This window comes from Rhinoderma darwinii (genome assembly GCF_050947455.1).
Source record: "Rhinoderma darwinii isolate aRhiDar2 chromosome 5 unlocalized genomic scaffold, aRhiDar2.hap1 SUPER_5_unloc_13, whole genome shotgun sequence".
NCBI classification, from domain to species: domain Eukaryota; kingdom Metazoa; phylum Chordata; class Amphibia; order Anura; family Rhinodermatidae; genus Rhinoderma; species Rhinoderma darwinii.
The window spans coordinates 220,419-241,497 of NW_027461769.1; the positions used below are offsets into that span (position 1 = coordinate 220,419).

General features: G+C 47.0%; 6 non-coding genes and 2 pseudogenes across 6 annotated transcripts; all 8 read right to left on the reverse strand.

Moving 5' to 3' along the window:
* Window positions 1-5,317: 5,317 nt before the first annotated feature.
* On the reverse strand, window positions 5,318-5,508 carry LOC142685279 (U2 spliceosomal RNA). The gene has a single exon (XR_012854785.1). It is a non-coding gene; the product is annotated as a U2 spliceosomal RNA (small nuclear RNA).
* A 1,234-nt stretch (window positions 5,509-6,742) lies between these two features.
* On the reverse strand, window positions 6,743-6,933 carry LOC142685353 (U2 spliceosomal RNA). Its single transcript, XR_012854841.1, has one exon. It is a non-coding gene; the product is annotated as a U2 spliceosomal RNA (small nuclear RNA).
* Window positions 6,934-8,183: 1,250 nt separating this feature from the next.
* On the reverse strand, window positions 8,184-8,374 carry LOC142685354 (U2 spliceosomal RNA). Its single transcript, XR_012854842.1, has one exon. It is a non-coding gene; the product is annotated as a U2 spliceosomal RNA (small nuclear RNA).
* Window positions 8,375-14,999: 6,625 nt separating this feature from the next.
* Window positions 15,000-15,167, reverse strand: LOC142685319 (U2 spliceosomal RNA; annotated as a pseudogene).
* Window positions 15,168-16,103: 936 nt separating this feature from the next.
* Window positions 16,104-16,245, reverse strand: LOC142685325 (U2 spliceosomal RNA; annotated as a pseudogene).
* Window positions 16,246-17,470: 1,225 nt separating this feature from the next.
* LOC142685364 (U2 spliceosomal RNA) lies at window positions 17,471-17,661 on the reverse strand. The gene has a single exon (XR_012854851.1). It is a non-coding gene; the product is annotated as a U2 spliceosomal RNA (small nuclear RNA).
* Window positions 17,662-18,889: 1,228 nt separating this feature from the next.
* LOC142685355 (U2 spliceosomal RNA) lies at window positions 18,890-19,080 on the reverse strand. Its single transcript, XR_012854843.1, has one exon. It is a non-coding gene; the product is annotated as a U2 spliceosomal RNA (small nuclear RNA).
* A 1,230-nt stretch (window positions 19,081-20,310) lies between these two features.
* On the reverse strand, window positions 20,311-20,501 carry LOC142685356 (U2 spliceosomal RNA). The gene has a single exon (XR_012854844.1). It is a non-coding gene; the product is annotated as a U2 spliceosomal RNA (small nuclear RNA).
* Window positions 20,502-21,079: the final 578 nt, after the last annotated feature.

Consider the following 21,079-nt stretch of genomic DNA (forward strand, 5'->3'; position numbering starts at 1 on the left):
ATATAAAACCCAAGATTATAAATAAGAAAAGTTTTTATCTTTGAACTGGGCCCCAATAAAGTGCTTGTACAATAGGCCAAATATTTAATATACAAAAAAGACCTAATATCGGGGAAGCCTTTCCCTCCTTTATTCCTAGGTTTATACAACTCCTCCCTTTTGACTCTTTCCATATTTGATTTCCATAGGAAATAAAAACAGATTTTAATAAGTTTTTTCATGATATTATTTGGGGGGATAAAAACAGCAGATATGTACAAAATCATGGGGAGTAAAACTTGTTTTATGATCAAAATTTTACCTTCAAGAGTCAAAGTTCGCAAATTCCAAAAGGAAATCTTTTTCCTTACCCTTTCCAGCAAGGATTCCCAATTTTTTATATTCCCACAAGATTCTGAAAAATAAATACCTAAAATCTTCATGTCATGCATTTTAAGCAACTTACAATCAGGTTCAAGGGTAAATTTCCCAATTGTTAAAACACCGGTTTTATCTAAATTCACTTTGAAACCTGATGCTCCACAGAACCAATCCACTGTTCTTAAAACCCTATTAAAACTTCTAAGATCACGCACCAAAACTGTCACGTCATCCATATATGCAATAACTTTAACTTGTTCATTTTTACAGCCCGGGATGAAAAAAACGTTAATTACTTTATCTTTCCTAAAAGCCTCTAAGAGGGGTTCAATTGCACATATAAATAAGATAGGTGACAGAGGGCAGCCCTGTTTCACCCCACATCGAATATGAACTTTATCAGATAAGGAACCATTAACTGAAATTTTACTAAAACCTCCCTTGTATAAGATTTTAATACGATTAATAAAACCCTCTGAACATCCTAATTTGCTTAAAACTGTGAATAAGAAATCGTGTGAAACTCTATCATAAGCTTTTTCAAAATCAAAGGAGATCAAAGCTAAATCCTGATTGCGGTCCTTGCTGTCCCAAATAATATCCCGTAGCAAAACCAAAGAATCGACAATTTTTCTTTTTGGCACAGCGCATGTCTGGTCAACCCCAATTATTGATGCTATCACTTTTTTTAAACGATTACCTAACAATTTTGCATAAATTTTATAATCGGTGTTCAGTAGCGTAATTGGCCTCCAATTCTTGATTAATTTTTTATCACCTTTTTTAAAAATTAAAACAATAAGACCCTCCAACCAGGACTCTGGGATTATTAATGAAGATTCAATTTGAGAAAAAACTTTGAACACATCCTCACCTATCACATCCCAGAATTTTTTATAGAATTCTATTGGTAGACCATCCATACCAGGGGTTTTTAAATTCTGAAAACTATTAATCGTATCTAATATTTCATTTTTAGAAAATTCCTCCTCTAGAAACATCATCTCATCAGTGCTAAGCTTTTTATCTAACAACCCCATAAAATGTTCCTTTAAAGAGGCATCAAGCACCTTTTCGGAAAATAATTCCTCATAAAAATTTTTTGCTTTTAATAATTTCTCTTCACGGTTTGTTTCCCCTTCTAGACACTCAATAAAATCTTTTTTCCCGTTAATTTTTTTAAAAAAGAAATGAGAGCATTTCTCATCCTTTTCAAGGATTCTTACACGAGAGTTGAAAATAATCTCTTTCCCTTTTTCTTTTAATAAATTATTTATCTGACTTTTTACATCCTCAATTTGATCATCCATTTCTATACCATTGTTTCTAAAGAGGTAAAAACACTGGAGCCTAGAACTAAGATCAATGTATAGTTTCTTTTTTGCATAGGCTATCTTCTTCCCATATTTAACAAAGAAGGTTTTAAAACCCCTCTTCATGAAATCCCACCACTCCAATACATTATTAAACTCGCCCTCTTTTTGTTTTAGTTTATCATAAAACTTACAGAATTCTTCTTTAACCTTATTTCCTTCCAAGAGGGACACATTAAGTTTCCAGTGTGATGGCACCTTACCTTCTGAAACCTCATAATTTAGTGTACATTCAATTAACTTGTGATCTGTAAAACAACTGTCAAAGGATTTAAAAGAAGAACACATCAAATCACTAGATACAAAAATATAATCTAGTCTAGATGAGCATCCACGATTACTCCAAGTAAGCTCATACTCTTTCCTTTTTCCACCTAGTTCCCAGGTATCTTTAAGGTTACAGGCAGAAAGAATATTTTTCAAAACAGATACTGATCCTTCTTTTTTTTTACAGATTTGACAGTTAAAATCACCACCAATGATGATGGGATCTGAACCAACAATAAACAACTGTAGTAACTCAAAAAGGTGAATTCTCAAATTTTTTTCTGTATTTGCATATATGCAAAAACACTTGATTTTTTTGCTATCTTTTAAAACCTCCACCATAAGTATGCGCCCTGGGTATATTTCTTCATACCTAACAATTTCCCAATCTTTAGAACATAAAAAACCTATCCCGTCACTTTTGAATTCGTTTCCACCTGAAAAACAAGATTTACCTTTCCATATACCTTGTAGATACTTATAACATAATCTCTTTTCTAAATTACATTCCTGTAAGAAAACAAAGTCATAATTTTCATTATTAAAAAAATCATAAATGGCTGTACGTTTATATTGGTTATTAAACCCCTGAACATTCAGGGAGGCAGCCCTGATCATCTTTTAACCAAGATGCCAGGGCTTTCTCCCCCGCCCTCATCGATAAATGGTGGAGAAGTATCAATCTTCAGATCTTCAGCTCCAGATGAGTCAGAGGGAGAAATATCTCCAAGAAGATCATAAACCTTGCTTTTCTTCCCACTTTGGTCAGTCTCTTCATCACTCACTTTCTCTTCTTCTCTAGTATATCTTTTTAAACTTTTTGTTGCCAACTCCATCTCCTCCTGAGCACCAGACGAACCTGCTTGCCCAAGGGGTGAAAGGGGAGTCTCCAACACCACAGTTAATTCCTCTTTTTTCTTCTCCTTTTTCTCTTTTGATATTTTTTTCTCTTTTTCTACCACTAAAGCCTCCACACCTGAGGATTTTGTTTTCCCCTGGGAGCTCTTTTTATCCTTCTTTTTTTCCTCTTTTTTTTCCTTGCCCTTATTCTGTACCACAGAACCTATAGGAGCCTGCGCCTCTTCTGGAGGCACGAAGTCCTCATCTGACAAAATTTCCTCCTCTCTTTTTTTAGGACAATCTGTTTCCTGATGAACGGAATCATGGCATTTCATGCAACGCTTACAGGCCATGTCAGCATGTCCATATTTGCGACATCTACGACAGTATTGGGGCATCCCCGTAAAAAAAAGATAACCCCTACTCCTGTTGATGAAAATAATAGGGGGTGGTCTCAGAACACCCCCCTCAGCAGTCGGATCTTTTTTAAAGACCACACTGTAGATCCTTTTCCCATTCCATGCACCGAAATTAGTAATCCCATGTTTCTTAAGGGTCACCTTCTCACAAAAGTTGTACAAAAAGGATGTGACTTCCATATCAGAAATAAATGGGTTGTACATTTGCACTGTCAGCAGTTTATATTGATATTGAAACAAAGGAAGGACCTTTACTCCCTCCAACATAGCATGTCCTCTATTTCGCTCATAGAGAGCATACGCTGCTTCACAAATCCCACAAGAGTTCAAAGTAACATCGTGAATTCCACGGGAGTTAAACGATTGAACACAAAAATAATCCCCATCCTTGATCTTCAGGATAGGACCAAACACATTGGAATAAAGAAACCCCAGTTCTTTTACCTGGCGGTATTGCGGCGAGATGACAAAACGAATCGTGTCCTTCAAAGGAGTATCATCCGCAAAGAAGTCCTGGAAATTATCCGATCTTCCTTCCATCGTTCCAAATGAAAAATATACTCACAGCCCAGAAATCCAAGCTCGATCGCCTCCTGATCCAAATCGATAATCCAGAATCCCACGTCCAAAGAATTTCTCCCTCCACGAAAAGAATCCGGATCCTCCTAAGGAAAAGGCACTACAGCTTTCAGCCACCCCTCAATAGCAGCAGTTCGGTCCGAAAACCGAAAAGGCCGAGCAGGTAGGTTTCCACTGTAGGAACCTTGCCTAATGGTTTCAAACCCACTACAGATCTGAGCCAAAAGGCCGAGAAGCGATAACCCGAAAGGGGCCGCGCGTTGCCCGAGCCTGCCCGATACTGCTGTTCAGCCCTTGCAGCGATTCAGCCTACTTCTAGGCAATTCCATGGGGCCCTGCAGGCTCACACACTCACAGCTACACGGGAGGTGAATAATGGCCGGAGAGGAAGCCAGACAGGATTTGCTTCTTTTGCTTGCACCACAATGCAGTGCTGAAAGAGGAGGAATCTACATAAAAACGCCTTCCTGGCAACGCCCAAATGCCCTGCTGCCATGCAGATAAACACTGGCAGCGGCAGCCAGTGCATGCCCACAGCCACCCCTTGTTCCTTCACACCTTGTATCAGCTGTAATCCAGTCCAGTCCAGTGCTGCCTGCTGAGCAGCACTGACCAACACTGCCTGGGCCCAGGCTTTTATCTCTGAGGCCCCATTATGATGTCAGAAAGCTGGCTCTGGCTCCTCAGGGCTCCACTATGACACGTGCAAAGTTCCGTCTGAACTTTATATAAGACGGTGCGGCTCAGTCAGTCACTCAGTGTTGCCTGAGAGGGCAACACTGCAACAGCCGGCCGCCAGGCTGTCTTTTTTTGCACAGCTAGTTGCCTCCAGGAGGCCACAAGAGGGAGACAAGGGACTGCAAAATGGAAAATAAGCATCCACCAACTTTACAGACAACTTCTCCTTGCTCCTACAACCTCCATCCTTGCACAGTTTGTTATTCTTCTAGGTAACATAGTAACAAATCCAAATTTCTGCTCTCTTTGTAGGCAAGCAAGGCTTTGTTGCAACTGCAATTCTTACTCCTTCTTGAAATGTAGGGACGACAGTACATTCCATCACATCCATCTAGTGTACACAGGTAGGTCCATTGTGGCGGGCGGGCGGGCGGGCGGCTTTAATGGCTGTTTGCTGTTCCCCTACTCCACTCCACTATTTGACTGTGGTGCTGCATCAATCAGTGGCTGGCTCAGGTGCAGCTCTTTAACTTACCTAAAAGGGAGGGCGGAGAGAAGACAAGGAAGGTGAATGAGCTGTTCCAATGTGAAATGCCGGAAACACAGACACACAGACGACACAAAACAAGAGGTGTTAATGTATTCATTAATTGCATTTAATCAATTAGCTCATTATCACTCATGCATTGTCCAACAGGTGTTGAAATAATGGGATTAAAAGGGGAGATCCCTTCAGAAAGACAGAAACAATGGCAAACACAAAAAACACTTTTGGAATCTGATTTTAGTCAACACATAAGGAAAGGGTGCAACGGTCCTGGAAATACTGCAATACCAGGTCAATGCGTGGAGTGGACAGAGCAAGCTCTATTTCCATCTCCCTGTTCTAAAAATCCATTTAATATATGGTCCCCAGATAGGGGACGTATCAGATATTAAACTGATAAGAACAGATACTACACTTGATCTTAGCCAAAAGGCCGAGAAGCGATAACCCGAACGGGCCGCGCGTTGCCCGAGCCTGCCCGATACTGCTGTTCAGCCCTTGCAGCGATTCAGCCTACTTCTAGGCAATTCCATGGGGCCCTGCAGGCTCACACACTCACAGCTACACGGGAGGTGAATAAAGGCCGGAGAGGAAGCCAGACAGGATTTGCTTCTTTTGCTTGCACCACAATGCAGTGCTGAAAGAGGAGGAATCTACATAAAAACGCCTTCCTGGCAACGCCCAAATGCCCTGCTGCCATGCAGATAAACACTGGCAGCGGCAGCCAGTGCATGCCCACAGCCACCCCTTGTTCCTTCACACCTTGTATCAGCTGTAATCCAGTCCAGTCCAGTGCTGCCTGCTGAGCAGCACTGACCAACACTGCCTGGGCCCAGGCTTTTATCTCTGAGGCCCCATTATGATGTCAGAAAGCTGGCTCTGGCTCCTCAGGGCTCCACTATGACACGTGCAAAGTTCCGTCTGAACTTTATATAAGACGGTGCGGCTCAGTCAGTCACTCAGTGTTGCCAGAGAGGGCAACACTGCAACAGCCGGCCGCCAGGCTATCTTTTTTTGCACAGCTAGTTGCCTCCAGGAGGCCACAAGAGGGAGACAAGGGACTGCAAAATGGAAAATAAGCATCCACCAACTTTACAGACAACTTCTCCTTGCTCCTACAACCTCCATCCTTGCACAGTTTGTTATTCTTCTAGGTAACATAGTAACAAATCCAAATTGCTGCTCTCTTTGTAGGCAACCAAGGCTTTGTTGCAACTGCAATTCTTACTCCTTCTTGAAATGTAGGGACGACAGCACATTCCATCACATCCATCTAGTGTACACAGGTAGGTCCATTGTGGCGGGCGGGCGGGCGGCTTTAATGGCTGTTTGCTGTTCCCCTACTCCACTCCACTATTTGACTGTGGTGCTGCATCAATCAGTGGCTGGCTCAGGTGCAGCTCTTTAACTTACCTAAAAGGGAGGGCGGAGAGAAGACAAGGAAGGTGAATGAGCTGTTCCAATGTGAAATGCCGGAAACACAGACGCACAGACGACACAAAACAAGAGGTGGCAATGTATTCATTAATTGCATTTAATCAATTAGCTCATTATCACTCATGCATTGTCCAACAGGTGTTGAAATAATGGGATTAAAAGGGGAGATCCCTTCAGAAAGACAGAAACAATGGCAAACACAAAAAACACTTTTGGAATCTGATTTTAGTCAACACATAAGGAAAGGGTGCACCGGTCCTGGAAATACTGCAATACCAGGTCAATGCGTGGAGTGGACAGAGCAAGCTCTATTTCCATCTCCCTGTTCTAAAAATCCATTTAATATATGGTCCCCAGATAGGGGACGTATCAGATATTAAACTGATAAGAACAGATACTACACTTGATCTTAGCCAAAAGGCCGAGAAGCGATAACCCGAACGGGCCGCGCGTTGCCCGAGCCTGCCCGATACTGCTGTTCAGCCCTTGCAGCGATTCAGCCTACTTCTAGGCAATTCCATGGGGCCCTGCAGGCTCACACACTCACAGCTACACGGGAGGTGAATAAAGGCCGGAGAGAAAGCCAGACAGGATTTGCTTCTTTTGCTTGCACCACAATGCAGTGCTGAAAGAGGAGGAATCTACATAAAAACGCCTTCCTGGCAACGCCCAAATGCCCTGCTGCCATGCAGATAAACACTGGCAGCGGCAGCCAGTGCATGCCCACAGCCACCCCTTGTTCCTTCACACCTTGTATCAGCTGTAATCCAGTCCAGTCCAGTGCTTCCTGCTGAGCAGCACTGACCAACACTGCCTGGGCCCAGGCTTTTATCTCTGAGGCCCCATTATGATGTCAGAAAGCTGGCTCTGGCTCCTCAGGGCTCCACTATGACACGTGCAAAGTTCCGTCTGAACTTTATATAAGACGGTGCGGCTCAGTCAGTCACTCAGTGTTGCCTGAGAGGGCAACACTGCAACAGCCGGCCGCCAGGCTGTCTTTTTTTGCACAGCTAGTTGCCTCCAGGAGGCCACAAGAGGGAGACAAGGGACTGCAAAATGGAAAATAAGCATCCACCAACTTTACAGACAACTTCTCCTTGCTCCTACAACCTCCATCCTTGCACAGTTTGTTATTCTTGTAGGTAACATAGTAACAAATCCAAATTGCTGCTCTCTTTGTAGGCAAGCAAGGCTTTGTTGCAACTGCAATTCTTACTCCTTCTTGAAATGTAGGGACGACAGTACATTCCATCACATCCATCTAGTGTACACAGGTAGGTCCATTGTGGCGGGCGGGCGGGCGGGCGGGCGGGCGGGCGGCTTTAATGGCTGTTTGCTGTTCCCCTACTCCACTCCACTATTTGACTGTGGTGCTGCATCAATCAGTGCCTGGCTCAGGTGCAGCTCTTTAACTCACCTAAAAGGGAGGGCGGAGAGAAGACAAGGAAGGTAAATGAGCTGTTCCAATGTGAAATGCCGGAAACACAGACACACAGACGACACAAAACAAGAGGTGGCAATGTATTCATTAATTGCATTTAATCAATTAGCTCATTATCACTCATGCATTGTCCAACAGGTGTTGAAATAATGGGATTAAAAGGGGAGATCCCTTCAGAAAGACAGAAACAATGGCAAACACAAAAAACACTTTTGGAATCTGATTTTAGTCAACACATAAGGAAAGGGTGCACCGGTCCTGGAAATACTGCAATACCAGGTCAATGCGTGGAGTGGACAGAGCAAGCTCTATTTCCATCTCCCTGTTCTAAAAATCCATTTAATATATGGTCCCCAGATAGGGGACGTATCAGATATTAAACTGATAAGAACAGATACTACACTTGATCTTAGCCAAAAGGCCGAGAAGCGATAACCCGAACGGGCCGCGCGTTGCCCGAGCCTGCCCGATACTGCTGTTCAGCCCTTGCAGCGATTCAGCCTACTTCTAGGCAATTCCATGGGGCCCTGCAGGCTCACACACTCACAGCTACACGGGAGGTGAATAAAGGCCGGAGAGGAAGCCAGACAGGATTTGCTTCTTTTGCTTGCACCACAATGCAGTGCTGAAAGAGGAGGAATCTACATAAAAACGCCTTCCTGGCAACGCCCAAATGCCCTGCTGCCATGCAGATAAACACTGGCAGCGGCAGCCAGTGCATGCCCACAGCCACCCCTTGTTCCTTCACACCTTGTATCAGCTGTAATCCAGTCCAGTCCAGTGCTGCCTGCTGAGCAGCACTGACCAACACTGCCTGGGCCCAGGCTTTTATCTCTGAGGCCCCATTATGATGTCAGAAAGCTGGCTCTGGCTCCTCAGGGCTCCACTATGACACGTGCAAAGTTCCGTCTGAACTTTATATAAGACGGTGCGGCTCAGTCAGTCACTCAGTGTTGCCTGAGAGGGCAACACTGCAACAGCCGGCCGCCAGGCTGTCTTTTTTTGCACAGCTAGTTGCCTCCAGGAGGCCACAAGAGGGAGACAAGGGACTGCAAAATGGAAAATAAGCATCCACCAACTTTACAGACAACTTCTCCTTGCTCCTACAACCTCCATCCTTGCACAGTTTGTTATTCTTCTAGGTAACATAGTAACAAATCCAAATTGCTGCTCTCTTTGTAGGCAAGCAAGGCTTTGTTGCAACTGCAATTCTTACTCCTTCTTGAAATGTAGGGACGACAGTACATTCCATCACATCCATCTAGTGTACACAGGTAGGTCCATTGTGGCGGGCGGGCGGGCGGGCGGGAGAGCGGGCGAGCGGGCGGGCGGCTTTAATGGCTGTTTGCTGTTCCCCTACTCCACTATTTGACTGTGGTGCTGCATCAATCAGTGGCTGGCTCAGGTGCAGCTCTTTAACTTACCTAAAAGGGAGGGCGGAGAGAAGACAAGGAAGGTGAATGAGCTGTTCCAATGTGAAATGCCGGAAACACAGACACACAGACGACACAAAACAAGAGGTGGCAATGTATTCATTAATTGCATTTAATCAATTAGCTCATTATCACTCATGCATTGTCCAACAGGTGTTGAAATAATGGGATTAAAAGGGTAGATCCCTTCAGAAAGACAGAAACAATGGCAAACTGTAACGGCAGGGGGTAGGGAGACGGACAAGTGAGCCCTAATCTACCCGCCACTCTGTCCCTGCCTACTTGCAACGACCCGCCCTAGGCGACGGGGTACAACTGGACGGCGGTCCCCGCGCTCAGTAAGTGCACGACAAACATACAAGGAACACAAGCAAGGAAAAGGGGCCGTTGCCCACGGCAACACCGTGAGCAACCAGAGTGGTGAACGAGCCGAGTCAAGCCAGGAGTGTGCGAGGTACAAAACGAAAAGCAGAAGAGTAGTCGGTAAGCCAGGGTCGGTATGGAGCAGGATCAAAAATAGCAGGAGCTGTAGCTGGGCCAGGAACCACAAGGAAGGAAACAAAAGCAATAACAAGCACCGAGGGACAGGAAGTGCAGGCTTAAATAGACCGAGGGCGGGAGCTAGCTGAGTCTGGCCAGGTTACGATAGGCTCTCCCACTCCTAAGCCTGCCAGCCTGAATGGTGGAAGCAGGAGTCAGTCTCAGGGATGTATTCTCAGGTGCTGACTGATTAGTTCTGGGAGTTAACCCCGCAGTGCCTGGCAGATCCTTTACAGTACCCCCCCTTTTATGAGGGGCCACCGGACCCTTTCTAAGTGGACCTGGCTTACTGGGGAAACGCAGGTGGAACCTCCTGACCAATACCCCAGCGTGAACATCCCGGGCGGGTACCCAAGTCCTCTCCTCGGGCCCGTATCCTCTCCAATGGACCAGGTACTGGAGGGAGCCTTGGACCATCTTGCTGTCCACAATCCTGGCCACCTCGAATTCCACCCCCTCCGGGGTGAGGATGGGAACAGGAGGTCTCCTCGAGGGAGCCAAGGACGGGGAGCAGCGTTTGAGGAGGGAGGCATGAAACACGTCGTGTATCCGAAAAGACGGGGGTAACTCCAGCCGGGAGACAGGATTGAGGACCTCAATGACCTTATACGGCCCAATAAACCGGGGAGCAAACTTCTTGGACGGAACCTTGAGACGCAAGTTCCTAGACGACAACCACACCAGATCCCCGACCATAAACAGGGGGTTAGCAGAACGTTTTTTATCAGCCTGAGTTTTTTGTACGCTCTGGGACACCTCTAGTTTTTCTGAACCTGGGCCCAGACTGTGCACAGTTCCCGATGAACGACCTCTACCTCAGGATTGTTGGAACTACCAGGTGAAACGGAGGAGAACCGTGGATTAAACCCAAAATTACAAAAAAAAGGAGAGACCCCAGACGAGTTACTGACCCGGTTATTAAGGGAAAATTCGGCGAGGGGAATGAAAGAGACCCAATCAAATTGACAGTCAGAGACAAAACACCTTAAGTATTGTTCTAGAGACTGATTAGTCCTCTCCGTTTGGCCATTGGTTTCAGGATGGAAGGCAGAGGAGAAGGACAGATCAATCCCCAACTTCATACAGAAGGCTCTCCAAAACAATGAAACAAATTGTACCCCTCTGTCCGAAACAATATTGACAGGGACCCCATGGAGACGCAGGATGTGTTTGACAAACAAGGTAGCCAACGTTTTGGCGTTGGGTAGTTTCTTGAGGGGCACAAAGTGGCACATCTTACTGAAGCGGTCCACCACCACCCACACCACCGACTTGCCTTGGGATGGAGGCAAATCGGTGATAAAATCCATGGAGATATGTGTCCAAGGTCTCTGGGGAATGGGCAACGAACGCAGTAAGCCCGCTGGTCGGGACCTGGGAGTCTTGGACCTAGCACAAACCTCACAAGCGGCGACGTAGGCCTTAACGTCTTTAGGCAACCCAGGCCACCAATAATTTCTGGTAATGAGGTGTTTGGTACCCAGGATGCCGGGATGGCCAGATAGTGCGGAGTCATGATTTTCCCTAAGTACCCTTAGCCGGAATTGCAGGGGAACAAACAGCTTGTTCTCAGGAAGGTTCCCGGGAGCTGCACCTTGATCAGCAGCAATTTCAGAGACTAAATCAGAATCGATCGAGGAAATGATTATACCTGGAGGCAAAATACAAGCAGGATCTTCCTCCGAAGGAGGGCTGGCCATGAAGCTACGCGACAGTGCATCAGCCTTAATATTTTTAGACCCAGCCCTATAGGTAACCAAAAAATTGAATCTGGTAAAAAATAACGCCCATCGAGCTTGTCTCGGGTTTAGCCTCCGTGCAGATTCTAGGAACACCAGATTCTTGTGGTCGGTAAGAACCGTTACCTGGTGCCTAGCCCCCTCCAGGAAGTGGCGCCACTCTTCAAATGCCCATTTAATGGCTAAGAGTTCGCGGTTGCCAATATCATAGTTACTTTCAGTTGGCGAAAACTTCCTGGAGAAGTAGGCACAGGGGCGGAGATGGGTGAGGGACCTGGTACCCTGGGACAAGACAGCCCCCACTCCCACCTCAGATGCGTCAACTTCCACGATAAATGGCTCCATTTGGTTGGGCTGAACCAGCACCGGGGCCGAGACAAAGCACTTCTTAAGGACCTCAAAAGCCTGGACAGCCTCAGGAGGCCAGTGGAGGAGATCAGCACCTTTGCGAGTGAGGTCCGTAAGGGGCTTAGCGATGACCGAGAAGTTAGCAATAAATCTCCTGTAATAATTAGCAAACCCCAAAAAACACTGTAACGCCTTCAGGGAGGCAGGTTGGACCCATTCCGCCACAGCCTGAACCTTGGCTGGGTCCATGCGGAATTCATGAGGAGTGAGGATTTGACCCAAAAATGGAATCTCCTGTACCCCAAACACACATTTTTCGGTTTTGGCAAACAGTTTATTTTCCCGAAGGACCTGGAGCACCTTCCTGACATGCTCCACGTGGGAGGACCAGTCCTTGGAAAACACCAGTATGTCATCAAGGTACACTACCAGAAAAATCCCCAGGTAATTTCTCAAAATCTCATTTATGAAATTCTGGAAGACCGCAGGGGCATTACACAACCCAAAGGGCATGACGAGGTATTCGAAATGGCCTTCGGGCGTGTTAAACGCAGTCTTCCACTCATCCCCCTCTTTGATGCGAATAAGGTTATACGCCCCCCGTAGATCCAATTTAGAAAACCATTGGGCCCCCTGAACCTGATTAAAGAGATCAGGAATCAAAGGAAGGGGATACTGGTTCCTTACCGTGACCTTATTCAGGCTACGGTAGTCAATGCATGGCCTAAGACCACCATCCTTCTTCCCCACGAAGAAGAAGCCAGCACCTACCGGAGAAGAAGAGGGACGAATGTAACCCTTGGCCAGGGATTCCTGGATATACACTCTCATAGCTTCACGTTCGGGACAAGAAAGATTAAATATCCTACCCTTAGGAAGCTTAGCTCCTGGTACCAATTCGATAGCGCAATCGTATTCTCTATGAGGAGGTAACACTTCGGAGGCCTCCCTAGAGAAAACATCAGCGAAGTCCTGAACAAACTCGGGTAGCGTATTCGCCTCCTTAGGGGGAGAAATAGAATTAACAGAAAAACATGACGTACAACATTCATTACCCCATTTGGTTAGCTCCCCAGTATTCCAGTCAAACGTAGGATTATGCAACTGCAACCAGGGAAGACCTAGCACCAAATCGTACGATAATCCCTGCATCAACAGTACAGAGCATTGCTCCAAATGCATGGAGCCAACAAGGAGTTCAAAAACAGGGGTATGCTGTGTAAAATAACCATTAGCAAGAGGAGTGGCGTCGATACCCACTACCGGGACAGGTTTAGGCAAATCAATAAGAGGCATAGCAAGGGACATAGCAAATTCCACAGACATGATATTAGTAGAGGACCCTGAATCCACGAAAGCACTGCCGGTAGCAGACCTACCACCAAAAGAGACCTGAAAGGGAAGCAAGATCTTAGTACGTTTCATATTTACGGGAAATACCTGTGCGCCCAAGTGACCTCCCCGATGATCACTTAGACGCGGAAGTTCTCTGGCTGCAACCTTACGCTTAGGACAGTTGTTCACTTGATGCTTGTCGTCCCCACAGTAGAAGCAGAGACCATTCTTCCTGCGGAATTCTCTACGTTGTTGGGGGGACACGGAGGCCCCGAGTTGCATAGGTATCTCTGAATCTTTCGGGGAGGAACGAAGCAACGGAGCTTCGGGAGGCATCATGGGGGAGTCGGAGGAGAAAACAAATAAACGTTCACGTTGTCGTTCCCTGAGACGTCGGTCAAGTCGTATCGCTAAAGCCATAACCTGGTCTAGGGAGTCAGAAGAGGGATAGCTAACTAGCAGGTCTTTCAGGGCATTCGACAGACCCAACCTAAACTGGCACCTTAAGGCAGGGTCATTCCACCGAGAAGCTACGCACCACTTCCGAAAGTCAGAGCAATACTCCTCAACAGGTCTCTTACCCTGACTTAAGGTCACCAGCTGACTCTCGGCAAAGGCAGTCCTGTCAGTCTCGTCATAAATAAGTCCGAGAGCAGAAAAGAAACAATCAACGGAGGAAAGTTCAGGGGCATCAGGAGCCAAGGAGAAGGCCCACTCTTGGGGCCCTTCCTGGAGCCGGGACATAATTATACCCACCCGCTGGCTCTCAGAACCTGAGGAATGAGGCTTTAAACGAAAGTAAAGCCTACAACTCTCCCGAAAGGAGAGAAAAGTCCTCCGGTCCCCTGAGAACCGGTCGGGCAACTTGAGGTGGGGTTCAAGAGGTGCGGTGCGGGAAACTACCAGGGTAGCATCAGGCTGGTTGACCCTCTGAGCCAGGGCCTGGACCTGTAGGGAGAGACCCTGCATTTGCTGAGCCAGGGTCTCACGGGGATCCATAGTGGTGTCAGGGACCAGGGGTAGACTAGGTATGGGCTTGTTATTATGTAACGGCAGGGGGTAGGGAGACGGACAAGTGAGCCCTAATCTACCCGCCACTCTGTCCCTGCCTACTTGCAACGACCCGCCCTAGGCGACGGGGTACAACTGGGCGGCGGTCCCTGCGCTCAGTAAGTGCACGACAAACACGACAAACATACAAGGAACACAAGCAAGGAAAAGGGGCCGTTGCCCACGGCAACACCGTGAGCAACCAGAGTGGTGAACGAGCCGAGTCAAGCCAGGAGTGTGCGAGGTACAAAACGAAAAGCAGAAGAGTAGTCGGTAAGCCAGGGTCGGTATGGAGCAGGATCAAAAATAGCAGGAGCTGTAGCTGGGCCAGGAACCACAAGGAAGGAAACAAAAGCAATAACAAGCACCGAGGGACAGGAAGTGCAGGCTTAAATAGACCGAGGGCGGGAGCTAGCTGAGTCTGGCCAGGTTACGATAGGCTCTCCCACTCCTAAGCCTGCCAGCCTGAATGGTGGAAGCAGGAGTCAGTCTCAGGGATGTATTCTCAGGTGCTGACTGATTAGTTCTGGGAGTTAACCCCGCAGTGCCTGGCAGATCCTTTACACAAACACAAAAAACACTTTTGGAATCTGATTTTAGTCAACACATAAGGAAAGGGTGCACCGGTCCTGGAAATACTGCAATACCAGGTCAATGCGTGGAGTGGACAGAGCAAGCTCTATTTCCATCTCCCTGTTCTCAAAATCCATTTAATATATGGTCCCCAGATAGGGGACGTATCAGATATTAAACTGATAAGAACAGATCTTTTTTCAGCCATTTTTTCTTTCCCCATATCTATATCTTTAACACTTTCTCCTCCACTATTCTCCATTTTTTCCGTTACTGAAGAAACCTCTTCAACATTTGATTTACTTTTCTCCATACTTGTTCCACTCTCTTGTTGCACTCCTCTTCTATGTCTTTTTGGACATATCCTGAAGACATGCCCACCCTCTCCACACATGTTACAAATCTTTTCCTTTTTGCAGTCTTGGTAGCTGTGGCCTTCCTGCAAACATTTCGTACACACAGTTTTTTTACATTCTGCGGTATTGTGCCCATATTTTTTACAGTTCCTGCAGAAGATGTCCATCCCAGAAAAGAATAAATCTCCAGTTGTGTTTCCAATTTTAAAGCGTGCCGGCGGGATCACCAATTTCCCAGAAGCTTTGTCAAGTTTCAGTGAACAAAAAAATCTCCACTTACCGGTCCAAAAGCCAAATTCATTCAGGACTTTGCCTTTCTCCACAACTTTCCCACAATACTTCCCTAGGAATATGCTAATGTCCTCCTCTTCAACATATGGAGAGTACATTTTAACAGTCACAAGCCGTTGCCACTCAGAAAAGTGTGGCACCAGTACAATACCTTCCAATCTTGAATCTTCACGTGTCTCATTAAAAATTCCCAAAAACTTCAAGTAAGTATCTTCATTAATGAACGTGACGTCGTAGACACCTCTCCGTGGATAGTCCATTACAGCCAGAATATCCTCCTTGCTCAGCCGAAACAGTCCCAGCAACAAATTTTCGCTCAGGAAACGCAGGTCTTTCTTGGTCCTTTCCAATTCCGTCACCATAAAACGAACAGCATTCCTGGTCTTCATATAATCCGGTACGGTCTCCATCCTGATGCCTTTCAAGGTAACCTTCAACACCGAAGTGTCAGGTAGGTGATCGCTCCTCGTTGCCCTGGACTAATCCTCCTCCCCAATAGCAGCAGAGGGGTGAAGTCTCTCGTAAAAGAGACGATCCCCCCAGGCCAAGGAAAAGGGTACCAGGGCACCTCCTGACCAAGAAACAAGGTAATACCGTAAAGTACTACACTTGATCTTAGCCAAAAGGCCGAGAAGCGATAACCCGAACGGCCGCGCGTTGCCCGAGCCTGCCCGATACTGCTGTTCAGCCCTTGCAGCGATTCAGCCTACTTCTAGGCAATTCCATGGGGCCCTGCAGGCTCACACACTCACAGCTACACGGGAGGTGAATAAAGGCCGGAGAGGAAGCCAGACAGGATTTGCTTCTTTTGCTTGCACCACAATGCAGTGCTGAAAGAGGAGGAATCTACATAAAAACGCCTTCCTGGCAACGCCCAAATGCCCTGCTGCCATGCAGATAAACACTGGCAGCGGCAGCCAGTGCATGCCCACAGCCACCCCTTGTTCCTTCACACCTTGTATCAGCTGTAATCCAGTCCAGTCCAGTGCTGCCTGCTGAGCAGCACTGACCAACACTGCCTGGGCCCAGGCTTTTATCTCTGAGGCCCCATTATGATGTCAGAAAGCTGGCTCTGGCTCCTCAGGGCTCCACTATGACACGTGCAAAGTTCCGTCTGAACTTTATATAAGACGGTGCGGCTCAGTCAGTCACTCAGTGTTGCCTGAGAGGGCAACACTGCAACAGCCGGCCGCCAGGCTGTCTTTTTTTGCACAGCTAGTTGCCTCCAGGAGGCCACAAGAGGGAGACAAGGGACTGCAAAATGGAAAATAAGCATCCACCAACTTTACAGACAACTTCTCCTTGCTCCTACAACCTCCATCCTTGCACAGTTTGTTATTCTTCTAGGTAACATAGTAACAAATCCAAATTGCTGCTCTCTTTGTAGGCAAGCAAGGCTTTGTTGCAACTGCAATTCTTACTCCTTCTTGAAATGTAGGGACGACAGTACATTCCATCACATCCATCTAGTGTACACAGGTAGGTCCATTGTGGCGGGCGGCTTTAATGGCTGTTTGCTGTTCCCCTACTCCACTCCACTATTTGACTGTGGTGCTGCATCAATCAGTGGCTGGCTCAGGTGCAGCTCTTTAACTTACCTAAAAGGGAGGGCGGAGAGAAGACAAGGAAGGTGAATGAGCTGTTCCAATGTGAAATGCCGGAAACACAGACACACAGACGACACAAAACAAGAGGTGGCAATGTATTCATTAATTGCATTTAATCAATTAGCTCATTATCACTCATGCATTGTCCAACAGGTGTTGAAATAATGGGATTAAAAGGGGAGATCCCTTCAGAAAGACAGAAACAATGGCAAACACAAAAAACACTTTTGGAATCTGATTTTAGTCAACACATAAGGAAAGGGTGCACCGGTCCTGGAAATACTGCAATACCAGGTCAATGCGTGGAGTGGACAGAGCAAGCTCTATTTCCATCTCCCTGTTCTAAAAATCCATTTAATATATGGTCCCCAGATAGGGGACTTATCAGATATTAAACTGATAAGAACAGATACTACACTTGATCTTAGCCAAAAGGCCGAGAAGCGATGACCCGAACGGGCCGCGCGTTGCCCGATACTGCTGTTCAGCCCTTGCAGCGATTCAGCCTACTTCTAGGCAATTCCATGGGGCCCTGCAGGCTCACACACTCACAGCTACACGGGAGGTGAATAAAGGCCGGAGAGGAAGCCAGACAGGATTTGCTTCTTTTGCTTGCACCACAATGCAGTGCTGAAAGAGGAGGAATCTACATAAAAACGCCTTCCTGGCAACGCCCAAATGCCCTGCTGCCATGCAGATAAACACTGGCAGCGGCAGCCAGTGCATGCCCACAGCCACCCCTTGTTCCTTCACACCTTGTATCAGCTGTAATCCAGTCCAGTCCAGTGCTGCCTGCTGAGCAGCACTGACCAACACTGCCTGGGCCCAGGCTTTTATCTCTGAGGCCCCATTATGATGTCAGAAAGCTGGCTCTGGCTCCTCAGGGCTCCACTATGACACGTGCAAAGTTCCGTCTGAACTTTATATAAGACGGTGCGGCTCAGTCAGTCACTCAGTGTTGCCTGAGAGGGCAACACTGCAACAGCCGGCCGCCAGGCTGTCTTTTTTTGCACAGCTAGTTGCCTCCAGGAGGCCACAAGAGGGAGACAAGGGACTGCAAAATGGAAAATAAGCATCCACCAACTTTACAGACAACTTCTCCTTGCTCCTACAACCTCCATCCTTGCACAGTTTGTTATTCTTCTAGGTAACATAGTAACAAATCCAAATTGCTGCTCTCTTTGTAGGCAAGCAAGGCTTTGTTGCAACTGCAATTCTTACTCCTTCTTGAAATGTAGGGACGACAGTACATTCCATCACATCCATCTAGTGTACACAGGTAGGTCCATTGTGGCGGGCGGGCGGGCGGGCGGCTTTAATGGCTGTTTGCTGTTCCCCTACTCCACTCCACTATTTGACTGTGGTGCTGCATCAATCAGTGGCTGGCTCAGGTGCAGCTCTTTAACTTACCTAAAAGGGAGGGCGGAGAGAAGACAAGGAAGGTGAATGAGCTGTTCCAATGTGAAATGCCGGAAACACAGACACACAGACGACACAAAACAAGAGGTGGCAATGTATTCATTAATTGCATTTAATCAATTAGCTCATTATCATTCATGCATTGTCCAACAGGTGTTGAAATAATGGGATTAAAAGGGGAGATCCCTTCAGAAAGACAGAAACAATGGCAAACACAAAAAACACTTTTGGAATCTGATTTTAGTCAACACATAAGGAAAGGGTGCACCGGTCCTGGAAATACTGCAATACCAGGTCAATGCGTGGAGTGGACAGAGCAAGCTCTATTTCCATCTCCCTGTTCTAAAAATCCATTTAATATATGGTCCCCAGATAGGGGACGTATCAGATATTAAACTGATAAGAACAGATACTACACTTGATCTTAGCCAAAAGGCCGAGAAGCGATAACCCGAACGGGCCGCGCGTTGCCCGAGCCTGCCCGATACTGCTGTTCAGCCCTTGCAGCGATTCAGCCTACTTCTAGGCAATTCCATGGGGCCCTGCAGGCTCATACACTCACAGCTACACGGGAGGTGAATAAAGGCCGGAGAGGAAGCCAGACAGGATTTGCTTCTTTTGCTTGCACCACAATGCAGTGCTGAAAGAGGAGGAATCTACATAAAAACGCCTTCCTGGCAACGCCCAAATGCCCTGCTGCCATGCAGATAAACACTGGCAGCGGCAGCCAGTGCATGCCCACAGCCACCCCTTGTTCCTTCACACCTTGTATCAGCTGTAATCCAGTCCAGTCCAGTGCTGCCTGCTGAGCAGCACTGACCAACACTGCCTGGGCCCAGGCTTTTATCTCTGAGGCCCCATTATGATGTCAGAAAGCTGGCTCTGGCTCCTCAGGGCTCCACTATGACACGTGCAAAGTTCCGTCTGAACTTTATATAAGACGGTGCGGCTCAGTCAGTCACTCAGTGTTGCCTGAGAGGGCAACACTGCAACAGCCGGCCGCCAGGCTGTCTTTTTTTGCACAGCTAGTTGCCTCCAGGAGGCCACAAGAGGGAGACAAGGGACTGCAAAATGGAAAATAAGCATCCACCAACTTTACAGACAACTTCTCCTTGCTCCTACAACCTCCATCCTTGCACAGTTTGTTATTCTTCTAGGTAACATAGTAACAAATCCAAATTGCTGCTCTCTTTGTAGGCAAGCAAGGCTTTGTTGCAACTGCAATTCTTACTCCTTCTTGAAATGTAGGGACGACAGTACATTCCATCACATCCATCTAGTGTACACAGCTAGGTCCATTGTGGCGGGCGGGCGGCTTTAATGGCTGTTTGCTGTTCCCCTACTCCACTCCACTATTTGACTGTGGTGCTGCATCAATCAGTGGCTGGCTCAGGTGCAGCTCTTTAACTTACCTAAAAGGGAGGGCGGAGAGAAGACAAGGAAGGTGAATGAGCTGTTCCAATGTGAAATGCCGGAAACACAGACACACAGACGACACAAAACAAGAGGTGGCAATGTATTCATTAATTGCATTTAATCAATTAGCTCATTATCACTCATGCATTGTCCAACAGGTGTTGAAATAATGGGATTAAAAGGGGAGATCCCTTCAGAAAGACAGAAACAATGGCAAACACAAAAAACACTTTTGGAATCTGATTTTAGTCAACACATAAGGAAAGGGTGCACCGGTCCTGGAAATACTGCAATACCAGGTCAATGCGTGGAGTGGACAGAGCAAGCTCTATTTCCATCTCCCTGTTCTAAAAATCCATTTAATATATGGTCCCCAGATAGGGGACGTATCAGATATTAAACTGATAAGAACAGATACTACACTTGATCTTAGCCAAAAGGCCGAGAAGCGATAACCCGAACGGGCCGCGCGTTGCCCGAGCCTGCCCGATACTGCTGTTCAGCCCTTGCAGCGATTCAGCCTACTTCTAGGCAATTCCATGGGGCCCTGCAGGCTCACACACTCACAGCTACACGGGAGGTGAATAAAGGCCGGAGAGGAAGCCAGACAGGATTTGCTTCTTTTGCTTGCACCACAATGCAGTGCTGAAAGAGGAGGAATCTACATAAAAACGCCTTCCTGGCAACGCCCAAATGCCCTGCTGCCATGCAGATAAACACTGGCAGCGGCAGCCAGTGCATGCCCACAGCCACCCCTTGTTCCTTCACACCTTGTATCAGCTATAATCCAGTCCAGTCCAGTGCTGCCTGCTGAGCAGCACTGACCAACACTGCCTGGGCCCAGGCTTTTATCTCTGAGGCCCCATTATGATGTCAGAAAGCTGGCTCTGGCTCCTCAGGGCTCCACTATGACACGTGCAAAGTTCCGTCTGAACTTTATATAAGACGGTGCGGCTCAGTCAGTCACTCAGTGTTGCCTGAGAGGGCAACACTGCAACAGCCGGCCGCCAGGCTGTCTTTTTTTGCACAGC